This window comes from Centrocercus urophasianus, unplaced genomic scaffold (assembly GCF_019232065.1).
Source record: "Centrocercus urophasianus isolate 14NV4802_14NV808 unplaced genomic scaffold, USGS_Curo_1.0 seq_32, whole genome shotgun sequence".
NCBI lineage: Eukaryota > Metazoa > Chordata > Aves > Galliformes > Phasianidae > Centrocercus > Centrocercus urophasianus.
In genome coordinates, this window is record NW_024884889.1 from 2,610,270 (window position 1) to 2,634,879 (window position 24,610).

At 36.2% G+C, this 24,610-nt stretch overlaps 3 long non-coding RNA genes across 4 annotated transcripts; all 3 read right to left on the bottom strand.

Moving 5' to 3' along the window:
• Nucleotides 1–1,289: 1,289 nt before the first annotated feature.
• LOC122166211 lies at nt 1,290–5,241 on the bottom strand. Its single transcript, XR_006170727.1, has 3 exons — nt 5,130–5,241; nt 1,673–1,800; nt 1,290–1,365 (listed from the first exon to the last, which is right to left on the bottom strand). It is a non-coding gene; the product is annotated as an uncharacterized LOC122166211 (long non-coding RNA).
• A 3-nt stretch (nt 5,242–5,244) lies between these two features.
• Nucleotides 5,245–11,034, bottom strand: LOC122166210. The gene is made up of 4 exons (XR_006170726.1): nt 10,968–11,034; nt 7,777–7,889; nt 5,408–5,600; nt 5,245–5,269 (listed from the first exon to the last, which is right to left on the bottom strand). It is a non-coding gene; the product is annotated as an uncharacterized LOC122166210 (long non-coding RNA).
• A 6,120-nt stretch (nt 11,035–17,154) lies between these two features.
• On the bottom strand, nt 17,155–24,467 carry LOC122166178. 2 transcript variants are annotated; one of them, XR_006170695.1, is made up of 4 exons: nt 24,321–24,467; nt 22,176–22,275; nt 21,057–21,273; nt 17,155–17,373 (listed from the first exon to the last, which is right to left on the bottom strand). It is a non-coding gene; the product is annotated as an uncharacterized LOC122166178 (long non-coding RNA). The 2 variants fall into 2 exon arrangements; XR_006170694.1 differs by lacking the exon at nt 17,155–17,373 and having other exon boundaries at nt 19,136–21,273.
• Between the last annotated feature and the right edge of the window lie 143 nt (nt 24,468–24,610).

Sequence of the window (24,610 nt, forward strand, 5' to 3'; positions counted from 1 at the left end):
TGTATGGATAACACATTTACAGGCATATAGTATATGTACACGCACCCACTTACTCTCTCCCATCCCTACTTTGCTCTGTATGAATTTCTGCATATATATGCAGTAATTAATTGCAGGCAAAAATAAATTTACTTATTTCTGGGAAGTACCTGCTGAAGCTTTTCTAGTTTTGAGTACAAGCAGAATGCTTACAGCGTGTACTGTTCTTAAGTACAAATAGTTTTGAACGTATGATGTAATTTTTACTTGCATTTCTGTGCAACTCATTTAATTCTGTAGATTATTAAAAAAAATGGTGCATTATTATTTTCAGCTATGTGAGGTGATTATTTTTTGTCAATCATAGAATCATAGAATGTTTTGGTCTGTGATGGACCTTTAAGATCATCCAGTTCCAAACTCTCTGCTATAAACAGGGCCACCTCCTTTAGACCAGGCTCCTCAAAACCCTGTCCAACCTGGCTTTGAATGCCTCCACGTTGGGGACATCCACAACCTGAACTTCATGAGGTTGGCATGGGACCACCTCTCAAGGTTGTCCAGGTCCCTCTAAATATCATCCCTTCCCTCTAACATGTCACCTGCACCAATCAGCTTGATAGAGTTTGCTAACTTGACGAGGGTGCCCTTGGGCCTACTGTCAATGTCACCTACAAAGATGTGAAGTAACACCAATCCCAACACAGACCCCTGAGGAATGACACTTGTCACCAGTCTTGGACACTTGGACTCTGAGCCATTGACCACACCTCTCTGATCCAATTCCTTATCCAGCAAGTAGTCCATCCATCACATCCATTCTTCTCCAGCTTAGAGATCAGGATATCATATGGGATAGTGTGAAATGCTTTGCACAAATCCAGGTAGATGTCAATTGCTCCTCCTTTATCTACTGTCGCTATAGCTCCATCATAAAAGGACCCCAAGTTTGTCATGCGTGACTTACCCTTGGTGAAGCCATATTGGTTACCTCCAACCACCATGTGTTAATATTCAATATTTGCACCAGTAGGGCCTTCAGAAGGATTTGCTCCATGATCTTTCCAGGCACAGAGGTGAGACTGACTGGCTTGTAGTTCCCTGGATCTTCATTTTTTCCCCTTCTTGAAAATGGGGTTATGTTTCCTCTTTTCCAATCAGTGGAAACTGTCCCTGACTGCCATGATGTATCCAATGTGATGGAATAATGGCTTGGCAACTTCATCCGCCAGTTCCCTCAGAACCCAGGGATGGATCTCATCAGGTCTGATGAACGTCTTCACCTCCAGGTTCTTTAGATGATCTCAAACCTCACCTTCACTTACAGCATGTAAGTCTACATTCTCCAAGTTCTTATCACTGCCATCTGCAACTTGGGTGGTGTGGCTAGAGCACGTGTCAGCGGAGACAGAGGCAAAGAAGTCATTGAGCACCTCAGCCTTCTCCATACACCTTGTGACCAAGTTCCCAGTTTCCCTGTAAAATTTCTTCCTTTTCCCCTCTACATCCCTGGTTAGATGTAATTCCGCCCAGATTTTAGCTTTCCTAATCTGATCCCTGGCTGTTCAGAAAACTACTTTGTTGTCTTCCCAGGTAACCTGTTCCTGCTTCATTTCCCTAGAGACTTCATTTTTTCTCTTCAGTAAGTTCAGGAGCCCCTTGGTGATCCACGGAGGCCTCCTGGAATTCTTACCTGCCTTCCTTTTTCTCAGGATGTACTGCTTCTAGGCTTGGAAGAGATGGTCTCTGAATGCCAACTGGCTTTCTTGGGCCACTCTTCCCTTCAGGGTTTTCTCCCACATCACTCTGCCAAGTGGTTCCCTGAAAAGATCAAAGTCTTACTTTGCTTAATTATTTTTGTTTACGTGCTTTTATTAGTAACTAAGTATTTCTCCTTTTCTACTTCCTAAGTAGACTCCTATAGCTGTGTTATGTGCCAAAAAGTGCATGAGTAAGAAGGTATTCTTGTTTCCCCATTGATACCCCTATTTCATATCTATGCGTGTTTTCAAACAAGAGCTGTTCTCCAGAACTTTAGGCTAGCAAACAAGTTTATCACAGCAATATTCTGTGTAAAATAATGCTAAAGCAAAACAGTATGTACAGGCTTAAATGTAACAATACTTGAAATCCTGATAAATAATTGTAGTTCTGAAGTTTTGCATATTCATTTATAATTATTCTTTTTGTAGCAACAGCCTGATGGGATTCTTTTTCTCTTACATCAAGGAGGTAAAACTATAACCAGAAAATGAAACCAGACTTAGGTCATACGTTAATGAGCCAGGATAATTGCAGCTTTCTCTAGGTAATCTGAGTATCAGTTATTCATGAACGACTGACAGCAAACATGAGATTTCCAACAGACAGCTTTCAGTCACTTTGTTTACAATTATGAGGTGCTGAAATATAAAACATTAAATAGCAGTAGAATTGAGATTTTGAGAAAGAAAGGAAGAAAGAAAGTATAAGTAAAATTCCCTTATAATGTACTGAGATTGAGCCTATTCCTAACACTAACTTCCACAGTTGGAAGGGAATGGAGTTATTCATTAGGTACTGAGAATCCCAATTCTGTGCTGAGGGCATGCAGCTGTACTAAGTCCTACCCTGGTATGTAGGCTGTACTGTACCTTTGGAAGGGGAAGGAAGCATCCTTTTTCTTCCTACCCTCATGGGTTTCACCACCTAACCCTTTAGTACCGAATATAATTAACATCTGGAGCATACCACATGCTGCTTAACTGATTTGTTCCATATCTATTTGTGAAACTGAACTCCTTTCACTTAAAAACTGCATACAAAATTCTGGCAGGAACATCATCATATTCCTGGCGATCTCTGTCTCTATGTCTAGGCACACTCCAGCCCTACATGTGATTATATTTTGTAGTACACGTAGATGGAAGGAAGAATTTGGAAATATTTTTTGCAGTTGCTCAAATAATTGAAATTTTTTGTTCGGGGCTTTGGATAAATTTGAAGGACGTTTTCAGCAACCCAAAACAACTATGTTGGCAAGGAGCAGGGCTCAGGGTATGGTTTTAAACTCACAGGGACATTGGTAAAATCAGGTAAGTGACATAACAAAATATACGTGCAATATATGGGATCTTCCCAGTTGGTGTGATAATCACTAGAAGTTAAATTCACATGTGCCTTAAAGTGTCTTTGAGGAAAATCGTATGAGTATTGTTCTTATATCTGTGAAGAAATGAGAATTTTTTCCAATGCCAGTAACCTAATTGAAATTTGTTGACAAAAGTACAATAGGGAACCAGTTTTTAAAGGCATTTAAGCGCCCAAAGCTGCTGCAGATAGGTACTTAGTGAGGTTTTTCAAAATATTCTACAGATCTGACTCCCAGTATGTAAAAGTTTAAGGAGTCTCAGTCTATTAATAAGCTATTTAGGCTCTTCATTCTTCATTCCAATTTTTAGGCAATGACTCTTCAAGAAAATGGTCACAAAGGCTGAGCATTTAATTCATTCAAAGTTGTCTTTCATTTTAATGCACATATTTCATAGCATGGTATAACAGATATTTTTAATAGTTTTGTTTGTTTTTTTTTTAATAAAAAGATTGCCAAAGTAAAATGGAAGAACTAGGTTCTAATTATGGTTGGGGTTCATAAAGTAATTGAAGTAGTTGATTTTAGAATGTATTGAAATCCTATTTTTAAGTAACCCATGAGATAGGACTCAAAGGTAAACAGAAGTGACTCAAAATTTACTTAACAACAAATCTGACTGATGGGGGCCCCAGTCCCTTCAAAAGCACATACTCATTTCTTCACTCAGGTTTCCACCTACCAATTCAGATTGTCTGATTGAAGAAATATAGGCTGAACCAAAATGCAGTAACGAAGAGCACTGCAGAGGCAGCCATGGCCTTAGAGACACATAGGCAGCTTTCTGTATTCTGCTAGTCCTTCTCTCTATATTAATTTTATCCTTGCATCCTGCATCCATAATTCATTCAGATAACCCTTCATGGTTCACAAGCTCTGGTAGCCCATATTAACACTTGTCCTCGTGGACTCTTTCTGCTTCTATATTTTCAAGACACATTACTCTCCCATTTCACAACATCATTGTCAATTCAGTTATAAAATTAGAAAGATACAGGGAATTTACCAAAATCCAGGCTATTTTAATAACTAGTTCAGGGCTATACAACTTTATGTGGTATGATCCTTCAATCCTTTAAATCTTTTTATTTTGGGGAATTTTAAAATGTAGGTGAATTGCAGGTTCTGTTTTTGGGGAGTTGTTAACACGATATCACTTCTTAAATGAAAAAAATATTGGCTTTGGTAGAGAATTGCAGACATCAGATTTTTTTTTTTTTAAATTGCTTGAATCGCCTTTAAGAATTATTATTCTGACGGACCATACAGTAAAATAATCTCAAAACATATAACCCACAATCTCAGATACATTTTTTATCTGTCTTTGATTTTACAAGAAATACCGTGGTTCTTAAGCAGACAAATGTGCAGAAGGGCTTTTCTTGCCTTGCCATGCACATTCAAAGGTCCCTTTTACGTCAGTGAAAATGAGTGAGAAAATTGTTCTTCAAATAGAGTAATAAAGAAACTAATCCATGACGTACATGAGTTAAAGCCTAAAAATTAAAATATGATCAGATAACCCAGGAAAAAGAAAGACAAAAAAAAAATCTTCCAGTAATTTTATATTCATCTCTCAACTCAAAATACTTGAGGTAAAGTTGAATTCTCAGTTTCTGGCTCAATTAAAATGCCAAGGGAAATAATGTTTAGCCTTAGAAAACTCAAAATGCATTAATGTTGATAAAACAAACTGTTTTCCTTGACTTCTGCTATTGATCGAGTGACTTCTAAACCACTTGACAGTCTAAAAGTATTTCAAATAAAAGGCAAACATGACCTATTGCCATGATTATGTTCCCCAGATAGTTCTTCCTGTTTACATGCACAGACAAGTAGATACTGTACTGACTTCTAAAGATCTTCTATAGATGCAGCAAAAAGAAAAAAAGTTGAAGTCTTCTATTTAAAGGAAAAAAATAACATTAAAATCATCCCATAAGACAACTGAACAACAATATTTTAACTTGGAAAAGTATGAACTGTGAGATATAAAGCAAAAATAAGGAAAAGAACTCACAGTTCACCATTTTATTTCCTATTCTGAGCAGATTATCCTTGATGGAGTCTGACATAAAAATGTCATCAATTCACCAAAACTGGGACAAAAGTTGACTTTTCGTCATAAGATTTTTTTCTCCTTTCTGTGCAGTAGGGACCCTAGTATCCAATAAAAACAAACAAAAAAAAAAAAAAAAAAAAAAAAAAGTTAAATTGTTCAAGAAACATTTTGCACAGAATTTCAGTTTAAGGTATCACTAAAGCTGACTACAGCTGATTTTCTGTTTCAGTCCTTACCTTTTATTTTACCGAAGTCATTTGGAAAAGTGGGGGCTTTGCACAGGATCCTGTTCTCACCTCCTCAGATAAAAACCTCTTCAGACATACATAGTACTTGTCCCCAGTACAATCCAATGCTGTGAAATAGGTAAGCGGGTTTTGGACGTTTTTTTTTTTTTTTTCAATAATGGTTTTTTCTCATGCTCTTCAACTAAAGAGGATAGGTTAACATTTATTAGTGAATATACTGTCGTACAGACATAGAAAACTATTTATTTGTTGCAGTGATCAGAAGAAAAGATGCTGAATAAGAAGAAAAAAATGAGTCTACTGTTAAATTTGCAAAGCAAAAACTTTCTGTAAACTAAATGATCATTAAGCTGTAATTTGTAAAAGTAAGGGACTCAAAATACAGGCTAAACAGAACTAAGAAATCTACCAAATATCTTAATCTGAGGAGAGATGAAGGCTAAGTAAAGAATATTAGAGATCGAGCACTACACAATCATTTCTATCTACTTCTCAAAATAACCACTTGCATTGCTATTTATAAAAAAAAAGGCACTATTCACTTTTTAGAAAAACATTTGCATTATTTTTCAAACACAGCAAAAATTAATACTGTAAGTAATTTCAAATCAGTTTGGAAATTACTCACACTGATAGATTGTCTTTTTTTGTTGGCTTTTTTGTTTGTTAGTTTGTTTTGTTAATATAATCTCGAAAAAAATCTCTATCATATTTGTCTGAAGTCAGTAATTTATAACGGTAAAGGTTAAATCTTATCTAAATACGATTGTATCCAGCACTTTGAAAAACCAGAACACTTTTCAGCGGGAGACTGTGAAAGATTTTTCATCACCTTTCATTTGCAAATCAGTACCTTCTGAGGTAGCCCTAGCCTAACCATCCGCTCATGCATAAAACTGAAGAAGTTTCACAGGTAAGTTACGCTTCAATGGAGACGAATAGTAGATAAATTGCTTTTATAGAGCGGTTAACTGTGCAAGAACAAATTCTAAGGATACCTCTCAAGAAAGCAATTAACATTACAAACGTTCTTTAACCCCCGAAGGAACAGATTTAAGAATGAGAACCAAAGAGGTGAGATACCCACAGAGTCTGGACTTTGAGCATTGGTAGTAAGTGGGACCTGCTTTTTATCATTTATGCTGATCTGAGCACGCAGGGAGACAGTCCCAGAATCATTTTCCGTATCTTTTAAAGGAAATCCCTTTCATTTTCATTGGACTATCACTATTTGTATTAGAACAATGAAACTCTGCTATCAGTTACGCATATCAGATTGAGACTTTAGCTGTACAGATATTGACATGGGATCAGATAGTGAATTGATAGATATGTTAATTTTTCCCCTTTAGCATTGCCACTTAACAGAATGCCTGAGATCAAAACAAAAATTCCCTATTAGAAAAGGTGGGTTGGAAAGATGGAGTTAGGTTATCCAAACAATAAAGTTATGTTAGCAACGCCACCAGTTTTAGCTGCGGCTAACAGATGATGCAGGGACCAGGCCTAGACTTGGCAAGGCAGACCACATTTCACTGAACATACATACTGTGAACAACCTAAACCATTCTCCCAGCCTACGATAAACTAGAATCCAGCGTAGTATCAGACACCTCATGTAGCTTCAGGGTAAGTATCACTATTAAAGGCAAAGTATTCCAAAGAAATTAGTCTTTCAGAAGTGTGTGGACGCCTGCAAATTCCATTTTGAAGGGTACAAGTGCAGATTAACACCTGGTCTTTCTAAGGGATGCATTGTGTTCTCCTGAATCCTGCCCTTTAGGACTTACTTTGCCTTGAAGTATGACAAAGTTGAAACTTAATCCTTCCAAAGCCTTCCAGATTTTCCAAAGGAAATACTGGAGATTCAAGCAATGCTAAGGACAAGTTTGCCTCTCTCTGAAATATTCTGTGATGGGCTTTGCCATTAATAGTAATATGATCTCCCTTCTTCCCAAGAGCTACTCTTTCCCTGGTTGAGAGATAGAGAATGGGCTCTGGCACCCTACAACTCTAGATACAAAATATCTGACCTCCAGCAAGTCCATGCCTGCAAGCTCCTCTCATTGGAAGCTGAGACTGTAGAGACATTCCCCATCCATCTTAAATATTCTTCAGTTAAAAACCACACTGAGGCATTCAGCGTGTTTACAGCCAGGAATCAACCGTGCTTTTATCTGCCTTTTTTTTTTTTTTCCTTCTCTATCAAAGTTTCTATTTTCTGAAAGAAAAAAAAAAAAAAAGCCACAAACGAACCTTATCTGACTTAAGGACTCCATTCCTGTTTATGTTTAACATTCATTTTTGTGACACTTCACCATCAGCAGGAAGTTGGGCTGCAATGAAGATATACTTACCTGCTTAGCTTAAGGGCTTGTCCCTGAAGTTATGCAGAAGCAAGTAAGGAAGTATATAACATGTTAGTTATTTCATATCAGTTCCTTAGATGGACTTCCAGATATACAAGATTCTGAGAAAACAAGAATTATCCATCCATCAACTTCCAGCATACTGCCTGATAACTTTATACATTTCTTACCACGTTCTACACTAAATAAATGAAATTCCTTTGCATCCTTAGAGCACTTCTCATCATTTTCATCAATTCTATGAATTATATTATAGCATGCAGTAATTACATACTTTAATGTTGTTGTTCTTTAAACCTGCAGGCACCTACATACCACACAGCCATTTCCTCACCCCCACCCCCACAAAGGATTGAGGTAAAATAATCAGAAAGGAAGGAAAGCTTACGGGTTGAGACAGCAAGAATTTAATAGGAAAGGAAAATAATAAATAATAAAATACACAAAGAAAGCGATGCACAAAGACATTTCTCACCACACAGAGTAACCAATTGCCAAACAACAAAAGCCTCCCTGACCTGTTTCTCCAGTTTCATAGCTCTTCATGATGCAATACATTACAGGGTATCCCTGTAGCATGCTTGGGTCAGCTGTCCCACTTGCATCCCCTCCCTGAGATTCTTGCGCTGCCCAGCTCCTCCCTGGCAGCGTAGTGCAAAGAGCTGATGCATCCTTGGCTCTGTGTAAGCATTGTTATCACAGCTAAAACATCGGTGTGTTATCAATATTATTCTCAATCTAAATCCAAGCCCCTATATCATATCAGGTACTAGAAAGGAATTTAGCCCTATCTCAGCTGAAACCAGGACAGATGCATATTAATTACATATTCCATTATGCTATTGTAGAGTAAAATAAATTAAAATCATGTAAATATGGAAGAAAACAGGATAGACTTTAAAATTCAGATTGGATTATAGTTTCACAATTTTATTACATAAACATTTGTTCATTTTGGCAATTGCATTGGATTGCAAAGAAGTACAAAAGCAGAACTCTGAAAAGCATACTTTTGCCCACTTATAAATTATGATCATAGGAAGGGTGATAGATGTCACCTTCCCGGACTTCAGCAAGGCCTTTGACATGGTCTCTTCGCCATATCTTTTTCTCTAAATTGAAGAAGTACGCATTTGAAGGATGGACTCTGATGGATTAAGAACTGTTTGGCTGAACAGCCAAAGGGTTGTGATTAATGATTTTGTGTCAGGGTGGAGGCCGGATACAAGCAGCGTCCCTCGGGGGTCGGTCTTGGGAACCATGCTCTTCAACATCTTCATCAATGACATAGGTGATGGCATTGAGTGCACCCTCAGCAAGTTTGCAGATGACACCAAGCTGAGCGGTGCAGGCAATACACTGGAGGGAAGGGAAGCCACGCAAAGGCACCAGAACAGGCTGGAGAAGTGGGTCAATGAGAACACAGTAAGGTTCAATATATCCAAGTGCAGGGTGCTGCACTTGGGCTGGAGCAATCCCAGGTATTTATACAGACTGCTCCTTGAGAGCAACCTTGCAGAGAAGGACTTGGGGATCACTACTAATTAATATGTACTTCAGTGTTATTTAATGAATGTTGTATGCATGTGCTTACCCTTGTGAATATGCTGGAAACAGATGACATTGCACGCTAACAATTAAGGGCGACGAGGATGTATTTGACTTCTTGGTTGAAAGTCTTACAAAGTATTTGCAATGGAAAGGTGGAATATTACTTCTGCCAGCACGTGAACTGGAAGAAATTTGTTGTATACCAATCTGTTCTCTTTTCTTGGATTCAGCCATATGTTTATAGTGGGTTAAAAGAGAGACCTCAAACACTCTTATAACGATAGTACATCGGGTACAGAAAGACCAGCTCAGAGTCTAAGGATATCTATTTCTTAGCTTCACTGTTCCAGAGCTAGATTTCCAGTAAGACCGACTATTCTGTGAATATTATGTGCTGTTCACATGAACTAAGACAAAAAAAAAAAAAAAAAAAAAAAAAAAAAAAAAAAAAAAGCGAAGTGTTCTTTAATGATCCTATTAAATGACAAAGCTCCCACTCACTTCAGGAACAAGTTGTTAACCCTCATCGACCCCCACAGTAACTCTAATTGTCTGCAAGTTGAAAGGTTTTCTAATATGTTACTTTAAGATTACCACACCAGGTCTTAATGTTTGACTATAAATGAATAAAAAACATGTTTCAAAGCCCATAATTATTTGCTTACTCAGATTTCAGCAACAATTGACAAGAAATGCAATCATCTGCATATCGTGTTATGACTACTGCACTATGCATGCTATAAAATATAAGAAAACTAATTCTTAGCAGCTAACCGTTTTAGCCATATTTAGATGCATGGTAAATATTTGAATATTATCAGAGAAATAAAAAAAATATTATTTGAAAAGTCAGTAAAATTACAAAGGAATTTTGATTTTACATAGCAACATCTACTAAAATGTAAAGCTCAGCAATTGTTTGCCCCTCTCATAAAGAGAATTTATACATGTGGCTTTAAATTGCAGCTGTTAAAAATTCCCTTTTCTTTCCATTTTTACTCCATTATACAACATCACAAAGATACCATCCACCTTTATAACTAAGCTATTTTTATTTTTTCTTCTTTTTCCTCATTTCACTTTCTTACCTTCCTATATCCTCTTCAGTATCAGCACATCTACCTTTTTTTTTTCGTCCTTTCTCCAACGTTATTGCATCTCTTTCCTTTAGCTTATCAATTGTTTATATAATTACACACCCATAAAGTAGCCTTTCTTTGTTAAAACTCAATGTTATATCCTTTTTTCCAGTAGTGCTCCAACTGATGCTAAGTTCATGCACGTGCTATGCCAGAGAAATCAGTAAACCTGATAAAAATGCTTTACGTTAATTGGCCTGTATTTTTTGCTCGAAAGTCCACCTTAAGGCAAGTATTGTTTGTTACAGTGTTGTTTGTTCTGTATCTAAGTGATAATTACCGAGTACAGCAAGACAAAACAGTTGTGAATTGTTAAGCTAATTATACTTTCAAATGTTTTTCTAAGCTTTCTGCACTGTAATCTTTTTTTTCCCTCCGGTCTTTGCGAATGAAAAGCAGATTTTAAAGATAGTACAGACAGCACTGCAGCCCAAGACGTTGGAGGTAACCAAAATTCGAGACAAAGTATACGAAGGCGTTCCTACTCACTGTTTCTACACCTGCCTGTTGCCTTCTTCATTCTTGGTTGTACTCGGAGTTGTACTGGCAGGATTACATGAAAAGGCAGACTGCAGAGCTGATTTATAACTGTGGGGAACAAAATACATTTTGTCTGAGCATGGTCCTGTTCAACCTCAAGGTAAGGGCACAGGCTGCTAATGCTGAGAAACTGTAGTAATCTATGTGTCTACCGAGTAGAGAGAAACACTTTAAGGTGACACCCACTGTTAGATCAGCTTAAGATGATCATAAAGCCTCATCACTGGTAATTTCAACATCTTAGGAAGCATAAAAAAGCACTGTCGTCATGGCCGTATACTATGTATCACCATTAGATGATAATTCTTACAGTGCTTAATGTAAACAGCAGTCCCCAGAGGAGGAACTGGGCCAAAATTCTCATAATGCAGCTACGTGTCTCCTACTGGATGAATTAGAAGGAGCAAATCCCCCTTACACCACCACAGCAAGTCAGCTGAAAGAAATTACTTAAGCATCTGCCTTCTTAGTGAGTACTGCTGCTTTATTTCACTGTGTGGTCAAATGAATTAATTGAAGCTAGTAATAAAGGCTAAGAAAGCTATTTCTTGCATTCCTTTGAGGTTTGATGTGGAAAATAAAAGGTTTTAACTACGAAGCTGATTCAATAAATTGTTCACAAGCAAGTTCCTAAAAAAAAAAAAAAAAAGTATTACTGCATTATACTAGCAATATAAAATTTTTGTATAGCTTTACCCTAAATTGAGTAATGTTTTGTCTTCATATGGGATCCTGAAGTGCTTTGTTCACAGTAAATCATTTGTAATAGATGACCTTATTTGACTTACGTGATTATTAAGTGACTTCCCACTCCATCAGAAAAACAGATTATGTTCTCCACAGTTTCCTGGCTTGGGAAATGGAATAATTCCATCATCTCCTCACTAGAAGCATTCTTATGTTTCAGGCTAACATCCACAACGTAAGTTTACTAGGATGTTTCTCCCTGCACCTCACATGCAAATTCTTCTGCTCCAACACAAACAGTTGGGGTGGGACACAAGCCAAATCAAGGCAGAATAATTTTCAAGCCCAGAAATGTTTAACAGTCAGTGGTGCTGTAGCTTAAAACAAAATCAATATTGATTTCTGAACTTTTATATTACTGTTCCACAGAGCATAATCTTAGCTGACTCTGGTCATGCCTCATAATGTAAACAACTTGAGTAGCTGGAGAATATCTGAAATTGTCCTTGGTATACATAAGAAACATCATCCATACTTCTCTGCCATTCATTTGCACGTGCTTTGATGAACAAGCACAGTAGTTCATAACATACTAAAACAACTATGTTAAGTACAGAGTCCATAGAAAAAGAATCATCTTACCTTCTGACATTCCACTTGGGTTTTTAATACTTTCTTTACAGAGATGCAAATGACAACATGAGATAAAGCAAACTTGAGTGAACTGAGCAATTAAAATGTTAATGACTTGTGAAATTTTAAAATTCCTTTTGGTTCCTATACCAAATACGTTCACCAATGTATTTCTACATTGAAGTTTTTTTAAAAAAATAATATCTGCAAAGATGCTAGCAATGTAATGCCAATATCAGATTTATTGAAGTAATGTGACAAACAAGTGGAGTTCCAGAAGAGAGGATTGAAAAAAAAAAAAAAAAAAACAACAACACAACAGTGTTTTTTGTTTGTTTTCATTCTTTTCAGCTGAAACCTTACTTTTCCTTCTAACATACTTTAAATTAACTTGCTCAGAAATTTTATTTTGTATCAACTGCTTTTCTTTAGAAATCTGACAAGGAGAGGCTACATGTTTACGAGACCTGCTTGTCAGAAGGGGTAATAATTCTCATCTGGGAAATGTATTCTCACCAAGATCAATTCTGCCAGATATGAAGGCCAATGTTAGCCAAACTTGCAAATATTTGCTATATTCCTCAGCATTTCTGGATTCATTATTCTACTATAAGAAACTTGTGCATAATAAAATGCTTTGTTTCCTTACTTTGCTTTGGTCTATCAGCAATAAATGAGTTTGTAAGCTGAAGACAAAGAACACTAGACTTTGTTATGATGACTGACACAAGAACTAGTCAGAGACCAACCTTAGATGCCTTTCATATTTGCTTTGAGCCCTGTAAACATAATCAAGATTTATACACTACTGGACAAGAGCTTTAATTCTCCACTGCAGCTTTTACAAGGTGATCTAACAACTGAAAACGTCGAGCCTTTAAAAGCATTCTTTGGTGATTAGAACTCTTTTACCCAAACTTCACTACAGTTTAAAGAAAGCTTAAGATCTTGCAGAAACAAGACAACAACGCATCTTCAAAGGGTGCATTTGTAAGCATGCATACCAAATAGAAAGCTTACCCCGGAAAGGATAACCTTGAAGGAGCAAAGCTACACCTGATTTGCCTGTCAGCTAACAATTGGAAGTTATGTTCCTTGCAAGATGCCAGAGAATTTTTGTTTCAAATTAAGCTTAAGTCAAGCACTAGTCAGAGTTTCATTCATTTTAAAAGGAAATGCTGCCTTACTCAGCTTGGAAAGATGAAGGTTGGCATACTTTTCATTTTTTAATATGTATGTAGATTATCTCCTGATGAAAATGACTGACTTGGCAGGTATTGATGCAAACAGTGAAGCGAGAACATTAACTTTTAAAGGTTTTTTTCCCCCTTCCAAGTTCAAGATAAACGATTGTCTCTGAGGCTGTAATGTTCTCTTCCTAAGCTTTCTGAATATTTCATTTGGTGTGTATGTATGTGTACACACACATAAAGTAATTGCATTATCAGAATAAACTGACCACTAAGTTACTGTGCTAATGAACCAGAGTTTGACCCTCTGTGAATAATGCAAGACTATTGACCTATTTTTCTTGTTCTTTCTTACAAGAAAAACTTCACTTTTATTACACTCCCTCTTACTTCTTTAAGTCTACATTTACTTTGTTCTGTCAACTACAGAATAGTTCTAGTTGAGTGTGGGAATAGAGGGGTGAATGAATATTTTTGTAATGTAAGCTAACATGGATAAGACGAAGGAGAGAGACCAAACTCAGAAATACCAGTGAAGTCTCAGCTTCAGACAAAGTTTTCGGGAAGATTTTTCAGTTTATAGCTACGTAGAACAGTAAATGCAAGCATTTTGATAGAATTCATACAAATAAGTACTATTTTCTGAAGGAAAAGAAAAATCCATTCCAGATACATATTGACCAAATCTGTGTTTTAATTGATAGTTCAATCCATCCCCACGATGCTCAGCCTTCTCTATATGGAGTTACACATAACACACAAGTATTGCAAGAACGCTTTGCACATCTCTCAATAATTCTACAGCTGTCTCCGCCAGACTTTGTAAACCAAGTCCCTTACCTGCTTTCTTAGTCATCATTTATGTAGGCCTAATTCCCAAACTTGTTTTCATAATATCTCACAGGCCTGACAATTTATTTTGGTTTCTTTCATTCTCTGCAGCATAGCCTTAACTAGAAGAAAATAAGATACGATAGTACAGTCAAATCACATGAAAGAAGAATAAACCATCAGGAGAAAGAGAGAGAGAAAGAGTGCACTTTTGGAGAAAAAAAATGAGAGTATTGGCTCTGCACCTTTGCTGTAGCTCGAGAAGGAAGTTTTTTCTCTGCATGTGAGAAGGCAAAGCATAAAAACAGGCTATATAGTGTTTGCAAGTAGTATTTCTCCCTTCCTTCACGCCATGCTCAGCCCCTCACTTCTGAGAAGAGCCAGTCCTGACACCTCCCAGAAGAGTTTCCTCCACAGCAGCACCAGAAGCCTTGTTACTTTCTAGAGGCAGGACATCTCCAAAATGTTTTTCATAGTGACTGACAGTCTGTTCACCAGTACAGGTGAATTCATGATCTGCACAGTTCTGCTCCCTAAGGACATTCTTAATTCTTTTTAATACTCGGTATGTGTTTGATCTTCTCTCTTCCAAAGACAATCAAACATGTCTTGTCAGCACTTCATTATCAAAAGAGGAGCAGGAAAGGCAGCGACGGGTTACATAAATGAAGAAAGTGAAGGGTTTAGATAAAAATTTATGAGGTCCAATCCTTTGGCAGAAAAAACCTCCATACTTTAAAATCATAGTTATACATAATCAAACCAAACAACGTTAAATTGAAAATCATGCAAACTTATTTTTCCTGTACCAGAGCTAAATCATCACTCCGATGCTTTTATGATAGCTTCAAGAGTTGAACCAAAACAGATTTTTTGGTTGTAAGCTAAACACTACAAATAACAATTGACAGCTCCTAGCAGGGCCTTATTTAGTATGAGCCTTATTTGCACTTGATAGGAGCTTCAAAGCAATGTCACTGTCACAGCCTATTCCCCTCTCTTACCTCCTTCACACAGACTTCCAGGAATATGCTGCACAAAATTCCCCTCTAGCTATGTGACTCTGAGATTCTTCACTCTGCATTATAACATAGGCAACTTACACTCCAAAACATTTTACGTATGACCAGTTGGAGGGGACAGTCAATATCTTTGAGGACATTTTGCCCTGGTGAAAACCAGGGTCCTTACTGGCAATAGTTGCTATAATGGAGCCTGGCTCATGAATGTGGGGATTTTGCCAGAATGATTTTGTGGATGCATCTGTACAACTTTGTGCACTACAGTTTTGTAAATTGTAACTTTAGCAGGAAACCAAAAGGTGCACGTGGTAAAATCCCACTGTGAGAAAGAGAGAGGGTGTGTAGAGAAGTTGTGGAGCCTCCTTCCTTGAAAATACTCAAAAGCTGTCTGGTTGTGGCTTCGCCTACTTTAGAGAGGATTGGCCCAGCTGGTCTCCTGAAATTCCTTGAAATCTATAACATTCCGTGTGTTGGTCCCAAATAGCTTAGTACTCCTGGTGACCAGTAATAAGATTTGCCTGTACAGGAATATGGGCTTTGACTTGCACACAGAACTCTAAACCTATACAGGGAATAAATAAGAAAATGTAAAAACACAAGCCCTAACTACAAAACTTGTAATAAGTTCTCACATATATTTCCACATATGCAATAGAACAGATTAACCTGTCATTGCAGCAAAAGGGTTGATTTCACAGTGATTTTAAAAGAAATCTGACCTTGACATATAACTAATAAAAATCTGTGGAAATACACTATTCTGATACTAATATGTAATAAGAGTCAGTCCCATTTTAAAATACTGATTCATATTAGTTTTACTTCATCAGTTTCACAGAACTCCTAGATTTATATCAACATAAGAAAGACTAGAAACAAGCTCAACCAGCAACTTTTACGTTTATAATTAAGAAAACTGTGATGCTTAAACTGACCCATTAACGTTACAAATCTCCTGGACTCACAGTACATGTTTTCTGTGAAATAACAATATATTTTTATGACTTTTATTAGTATAGCATTTAATATTAATCTGACTCTCTCAGTCTTACTGGTTGTTTCCTTCTGCAGAATGAACATGCCAACAGTTGAAATTTGTGGGTCCAGACCTAAGTAGGCCACTGTAAGAGAGTCAGCGAGTAGCCATCGTTTCTTTTTGTCAGTGATCTTCAACAGCTACCTCGTACAAAGGCAAGGATCTTTAAGTAGATCTTTTAGTCCCTATAACATAAAATCACAGGCAGAAACAGCCATAAGATGGAAACAGTATAATGAAGATTTCACCATGCTTTATTTGTGTATGAATGAATTTATACATAAACTACACACATTAAGTATAAACTTGGGTCTTTACAACTGACAAGCATGCCAAAGTTCAATTCTTCAAAGAAAAATAGTTTTTCTTAATTGTTTTGAGAAGTACAAATAACTTTTTCACTTCCACAATTTATGCCAGAGTAAATCTAAAATCATTAATTTTTTCAGTCTCTGCCTATGCTTAATATGTAGCTGCAGCCTTCCTTCACTACTGTGGTTATTACTGCACGTTAAAGCTACACAAATGCACAAGTGGGCTTCTCTTTCACTTAGATTACAAAATATATAAACATGAGTAAGTGAAACGTTCGCTGTAGCTATGATTAATTTTACCAGCATAGGTCATAAAAACTGAAGCTTTCTAAAAAACAGATTGTAAAGTAATAGAAAATGCAACTATGACAGCAGAGCAACAAGATCTCTAAACACAGCGAGAATTTGCTGAAACATGACAGCAGTAGGCACAGAAACAAAAGAAAGAAAGAAAGAAAGAAGCTACTTACCTGCAGAAGACCAGAGTTACACAAGAATCTCCAAAGAGACACCCTTGCCTCCACCGCCAAACCTTAAATGAGGTTGGGAAGGTGTGGGTCCTGGCTCCACCTCTTCTGGTCACTAAAGTACATTGCATGCACCTGAGCTCTGCTGGGTTCTCACCAGGTGGTCAATCATGGTCTAAGATATGACATAGTATTTCCATTACAACGCACGTGTTTCCTAGCTTTTTTTTTTTCCTTCTTAAACAAAGGAATAGAGAAGGCAATTTTCATCATATATGTAATAAGAAAGAACTTCAGTGGCCTTTATTTTTCTCTTCATGGCAAAATCAGATTGAGAATAGCCAAAGAGTAGTTAGAACTAAGTAAATAAGTTAAAAATAATCATTCATAGTACTGAAACATGTGTAAATTCTTCTTTTCAAGAAATTCAAACAGAAATAATCTCAAAATAAACAGTTTATTGAATTTATGGAATACCTTCTGATTTCTAGCTAAAACTCTTTTATAAAAGGAAACTGTGGTAAGAAGGAAGAGTTGAGAAGAAAAAGAGAGTGGTGAAGAGGAGAAGGGCTACATGGTTTGCAGTTAAATTTGAGGCATTTAAATTTACGTGCAAGCAGGGGTCTAGATTTTGATATTTATGTTGCACTGCTGTGGGTTATGGTATGGGTTACACATATTCTAATTTGCTCAAGAGAGTCACTGTGATTCCAGAAGGCAAAACATTCTTTTCTTCTTTGAGTAAAGAGAAATGTTATATTCCATCTAAACAAATAATTTTAAAGTGACTTGCTTACAAGCAACGCACGTATACGAAACTCAAAAAAGCAATATACTGTATTAAGTAAACCGTATTTGTTTTGTGGTATAAATGAATAACAGTTCAAAATGTTCAAGATGATTGAACATTAGAATCAACACATAAAACATGCATAATTTGTATGAAACAATGTTCAGGTGAAAATTATAATATACTAAACATAGATAGTTTGCTGAATTATTTTATTTGATTTGATATAATAAGAATGAAGACTACAGCCACAGATCCAACTTAATGATAACTAGCTTAACTTGTTTCAGCTCACGCATGAACTGTCAATACGTCTCTGAACCCATTTCACACTTGACCTTCTGGAGGGCAATGGAGCAATATAGAAGTGTACACTATTCTCTCTGGTCTCTGACATTGTTAAAAGGGAAAAAAAAATGCACCAGAAAATCTATACTGAATTAATATACAAACAAAATCTTTATATAGGAAAATCTTAAAAAAAAAAAAAAAAAAAAAGCAAGAAACAAAATAAATTCATGAACTGAAAGCTGTGCTTTCAGTTATAGCGTCTCTTAAGAGTAGTGCTCTGATGCATTAATAGTGAAGGCAGGAATTCAGTTTAAATATTGCTGCAGCTTAAGGTACACAATTATGTTCTTCAGTGTCGACATTTTCACCTTGATAAGCATAATAATGCCATGCAGATGCAGACTAAAACCCATAATTTCTGCACTCTGCTTCTACTCACGTTGATTATAATAAGGTATGGCACTGAAGCATGCATGATCCCACATTTAATTGTCAGCATAGCCTTTCATTTAAACAAGAAGTTAGTTAACAGTGTGCTTTCTACACTGAATGTGGGAGGCATCTCAAGTAGCTGTGGATAAACAGGGAAAGTTAAAAGCATCAGTAAAAACATGTGTGAAAAACTAATGACTTAAATTCACCTCCAGTTTCTCAGTGGGTGTCAATGTAAATTGAGAACAATAATATGATATGTTTGTATTTGCAAGAAAATCTTTGCTTTTTTTTTCTCACTTTATTTTTAAACAGGTAAAGTTTTGCTGTTGTTAGCATTTGGTATAAAACAGTAAGTCAGACAACAACAAAGAACAGATCAAGTATAAATGTAAATTGAAAAATGAATAAGTATTATGAAAACTAAAAACTGGCAAAAGGAGATTGCATATTCTCTTTTTTTACATGACCTATTTAATATATTTGCTAATTTACTTCTAGCAGGAACTGAACAATACTTAGCAAGTAGAAAACAATTTAAACTAGGTCTGTAGTCACATATATACATTTATATATATCAATATGTATAAATGTACAAATGTAAATCAATATGCATGCATATATATAAATCCATAACTTGAAAATATCCAGCTTGTATACAGCAGGAAAAAAAATGGTATTGACAGCAAAAAAATCCCTATCTATCTGAAAGATATATTTTCTTGGATCTTTATCTAGCCCTATGCTTTGCTTGATTCTCAACAAAATAGCACTTAAAAATAGAAACGAAATATCCCACAAACAAATAAATCTCAATCTTGAAACAGTCCGAATACCACAGCTTACAAACACTACTTAATTCTCTTTTAGGTCATCACGATGCTTTAGTAACTTAAATCCCTTCTGATCATATGAAAAGAAGACTCAGAAATACATCATTAGGAACAGGAAGTTTCTTTGCCTTGTCTTATCAAATGCCACATTATATTTTCTAGGAGTAATTAACTCACACACAACTTCTCTTTCATGCATTTAGTCAGACAATGTATCTGAATTTGTAAAAGTTGGATGGCCGGTATCACTGTAGCTCAAAACCAAGGAGATGCTTTGCCAGTGGAAAGACAGCATATATCAGAAGCAGAGCTGAGAAGCTTGTGGGAGGTCTGGAACAAAATCAAGTAGGTGCGTGGCTGGTGCCTGCTGCACCACGTTTCTGTTAGCTGAAGTTAATGGCAACTCTTAACTCAGCCCATCAACATGTGACATGAGACAGACTGATTTGTTTTGTTGGAACTTCCAGAATGTTACTGTTGTGTTCTCTATTAGAAACTGGGGGGGAAAATAAAGCTATGAAGTGTCCCAGGATATAATAAAGCTGCTCCAAAAGTAATGCCTCTTATTTAATTATATTGGCCCACAATGGCAGAAGCAGATGTTGGTGAACCTTCCTGTAGAAGCATGCTCCTGTAGAGTATGAACATTCAGTATTCTATCAGTATCAAACCTGGTGGGATACAGTACTTTAAGGTCAAATCATTGCCTCGGATTATGGTGGGTACAATTCTTATACTTGTAATCACTTGATCTTTTGCTAAAGTGACTATTTTAATCCTTTTATTTAGATGGAGAAGGATCTCCACATCCTCAGTTGAATTTTGATGACAAGCAAACCAATAAGTAGATTTGGCAGAAAAAGCCCTTTTAACAGGACATGAAATTCATCAGCAGTGTTCAGAATCACTGCCTAGTATTTAGAAGTTGATGGACCAGATCCTATCACAGAAAGCAGAAAAAGCCTACTAACAATTTCTTGCTTTACTGGCGACATTTTTAGATATCTTACATACCTCTGCTCTCTTCTGTTGAAAAGAATTTTGGTGGAGAAATAAAAAAGAAAAATGTAAGGGAAAAGCCAGCAGTAAGGAAAAGCAATACATTTATAATTCTTTTGTATAATGAACAGTAACAGCTTCTGTAGTAAATGAAAAAAAATCTCTCCTTTATGAGGCTATATTGATTTTATAAACATAGCAAGTATCGTCATTTGGTCATACAAATATGTGACAAAAACTGAAATGAACCTGAAATGCAAATTTTATGTGTTAAGCTATCAAAGGTATTCAGTTTACTCTATTTTTATAGGCAGTAGTAGATAATAAAAACTGAGTAAAATCCTGAATAAAAACCTAAATAAATAGGGAACAATGAATGCTGAAGTTTCTCAGCTGCAAAACTACCTTAAGCTAAATTCTGTAAGATTTGATGTGGCAAGGAAAATGGAATATGACTATTACTGACTTGCACTAAATTATTTGACATTCAGCTATGCATCCTTCACCTCATACCTTGGGTCAGCTGTACAAATTGTAGACTAAGCATTACAAAGATGAGCTTTATTCTCCCATCCACCTTCTGTTCCATGTTCATTCCTAGTCAGAAGAGCCCAAAAGTTCTGTTGGTTTCGTCAGTTATTAGGCACACTGAAACTGGAACAGGTGACACAGGCCACCACTCTTTTTCTTCAGCCGTAATCCCTTTTCCAGCCGTAGGAATGATCTGCAACTGGCCACAGGGAAGGAGTATAGATGATGAGCTGTTAGGGAAATGCTACACTACATAGCACTACAAGTTTCCAATAAAAGACATATGCCTCACTAAACGTCTTGGAAGGTCTTTCCTGTGATGTATGCGCTTCTTTGTGGACCAGACTACAGCACTGGCTGCAGATCAAAGCAGCTGGATAGCAAAATCTTGTTTTAATGAAGTAAAATACTATGTTGACAGTAAAGCTTGCAATTAATTTTAAAACTCCCTATGCATTAATTTCTCATAGTTATGAAGCGCAGTGTACTGCAATTCAAATGCTGGATGTAGTCAATGTCTTCAGCTTTAATTAACTACTGCATCCATATTAACATGAAAAAAAAAGAAGGAAAAAAAAAACAAGGAAAACCAAAAATAGCATATCTTTCATGGGAGAAAACAGTTGAATCATTTAATATCTGTCAACAAATGATTACCAGATCTCAGAGGCAAAAATCATCTAATTGGCCCTTAGCATTTAGAAGCAGCTGAGTGATTGGGAGGATATTATTCCATAAATATTGTCACATATTATCTTATCTTAATAATTATATACAGTTTATATGACAAATTATATTGAAGGCAGCTTGCATAACCATTTATTATTCAGAACACAAAGTGAAATGGGACAACAGCTAATCCCCACAACAAACAGCGCTCTTTATACATCAGTACTGATAAATTAAAACAGTCATGCTGAACAGTATCCAGTTTTGCTTTTGTAAGACAACTGGAACGTCTAAAACTGCCTGGGAATAACATAGAAAAAAAGATTTTCTTTAGTGATTTAATTACATCTGCATTAATTTTTCAGCAAAATTTGCCATTATGTTCAGAATTACATATATAATAAGTGTAATACAAAGAATTATACTTAGTACTTCATACGAGGTTATCTTTCAGAAGTGATGATCCAATTGATGCTGAAGGGGGAGCATCTGACAACCTTCTTGTCAAAATCTAAGATTCTTTAGCAGGATGCTGTAAAATCAATATAGCACCATTATCATAATGCAACCATTTTCTATACATTCTTCCTGTGGCTGGTTGTTTCACTTTCCTATCAGGATTGCATCCTCCTATTTTACTCCACTTCTCCACTACTGCGACCACAATTTTCAGTTTTCTAATGTGGGTGAAATGACACTGCCTTTTTTGGGTGCATATCATTGTCTACTGACTGTAATGAAGCCCAAATAGCTTGTCTTGCTTAGATTAGCTACATTACAAATAAACTGCAAGGTGACAAGATCATTATGAATCTTTTTCCTTTTTCTTAATAGTCATGTAGAAGCTCAGTAATTTCTTTGTGTAGTTTCTCATACCTATCTATCAGACTTTTTTTTTTCTAGATCCTTAAGAACAAAGTATTACTCTCTTTCACACCATTCTTATTTGTGGTCCTTTTCTTCCCTTTCCACATACAGATACTAACCTTCATCTATGCAGGTCCCATATAGAAAAATTGTTTACTACCATAGTTAGCATGTGGAAGTCATTTGTCAATGCCACAATCATGAAATGCATTTGAACTCCTGCTGTTTTAGAGTTTGCCCTCACAGGCCTGATGTGACTTTTTTTTAAACCGATAGCAGGAAGTCAGATTCTTATTCTTTCAGAGCTTTTATGAGCTCAGTTTGAATGGCAGGTCCACATCTCACATAGATTTGTTAATTACAGATGTGATATTACCAAATAGATTCTTAATTGCTGCCTATGTGCAGAAATTGGCCTAATTTTCCTCTTACTGGTTCCACAGTAACAGGATAGTGTCATAATTGGCACACTAACATAAAGCAAATATGAATAAGGTCAGTACTAGACTAGCTCCTTTTTCTGGTGCAAAGAAACACAGATTGGATTTCTATTGGATTTTTAGGAAAAAAAAAAAAAAGCTGAATCCAGAATTTTTCTTTCCATTCAACTATTGTTTCCATATGTTATTGATTATAAAGGCAGTGTTTCTTCAGAAAAGCAGAATCTTAATGTTATATGGGTTCTTGGAAGAAAAAGACCCATTCATAACTGTCTTAATAGTTATCCAGAAAATGGAAGTAATAGATGCAATTTTTGAACAATCCCACACTTAGTATCATCTGAGGTGGTTGATCATATTCTAAGAAATTGGGAAGAAAATTCTACAATATTGCCTAAATAATTATGATTACATGAATACGTTTGCTCATTTGTAGCTCCATTCGTTTTTCTCAGAGTATACAAGTTTTTAAATTTCTATTATTTTTCCCAGTATTACTTGCACATCTTTGCAAACACTTAACTCTGATCAATTATATTCAAGTATAAATACAAATTCATGTACACGCACAGAACATACTGTACAATTTGTAAGTCATATTTATGGGACAAAAATGGTAGTACATTATCCAAACGAAGTTAATGTTCATTATGAAAAGATTACTTGGAATATATTTTATCCCAAAAGTATCTGTTGGAAAGTACAATTCCATACAAGCAGCAGAATTTGTTATATAAAATTTAGAAAGCCTTATCTCTTAACACGTTTTGATTTACAAAGTGAGAAAAGATCTTGACTCTGAAAAATCCTTATTTGATTATGAAATAACTGAGTGTCCCATTGGTAAATTTAAGGGATTGCTAATGAAACATGATACCGTGCCTTTCTTCTCCTCTGCTTCAGCTCTATAACCTGCTGTTTAGGTCTGAGAAAAAAAAGAAGGAACATCAGTGCTAAGTTGCACCAGTAACAACTCGTGTTCTGATGCTATCTGATCCCATTTTTTTAGTCTATACACTTTGCAAGGTCCAGTCTCTGTACTGATAAGAAGACATGAAAAAAATTCTCACAGGTCTCATGAAAAAAGGAGCAAGCATAACAGAGGGCATTTGGAACATATTATGGGAGCGTTCAAAACTTATGAGGAGTTATTTTAGGAGGAAGGGCTGCAGGAACAAGGTGTATCATGGAAAATTAGGCATTGGAGGATAGACATTTGGAAGAAAAATTTACTGAGGTAGGTTATGAAACTCACACATGGATTATTTACCATTCCTGAAGATTTAGGGAAACAGCCATGGCTTCTTTGAGCTACTGGTGGTATGAGATTTGCTCCAGTCGAGCTGGACTCCTTCCAACCAACATTTTCACGATTGTCCCTTAGTTTCTCATGAGCTCAGCAGATCATGGGAAGAGACGTCCTAAAAAAAGAGAAATACCATAACTTCTAACTGCAATAGGAACAGATATATCTGCATATTTCATTCTCCCACTGCTTAATTTTATGTGTAGCAGATAAATACAAGAGCGTATTTTCCACTACAACTAACACCGACAGAT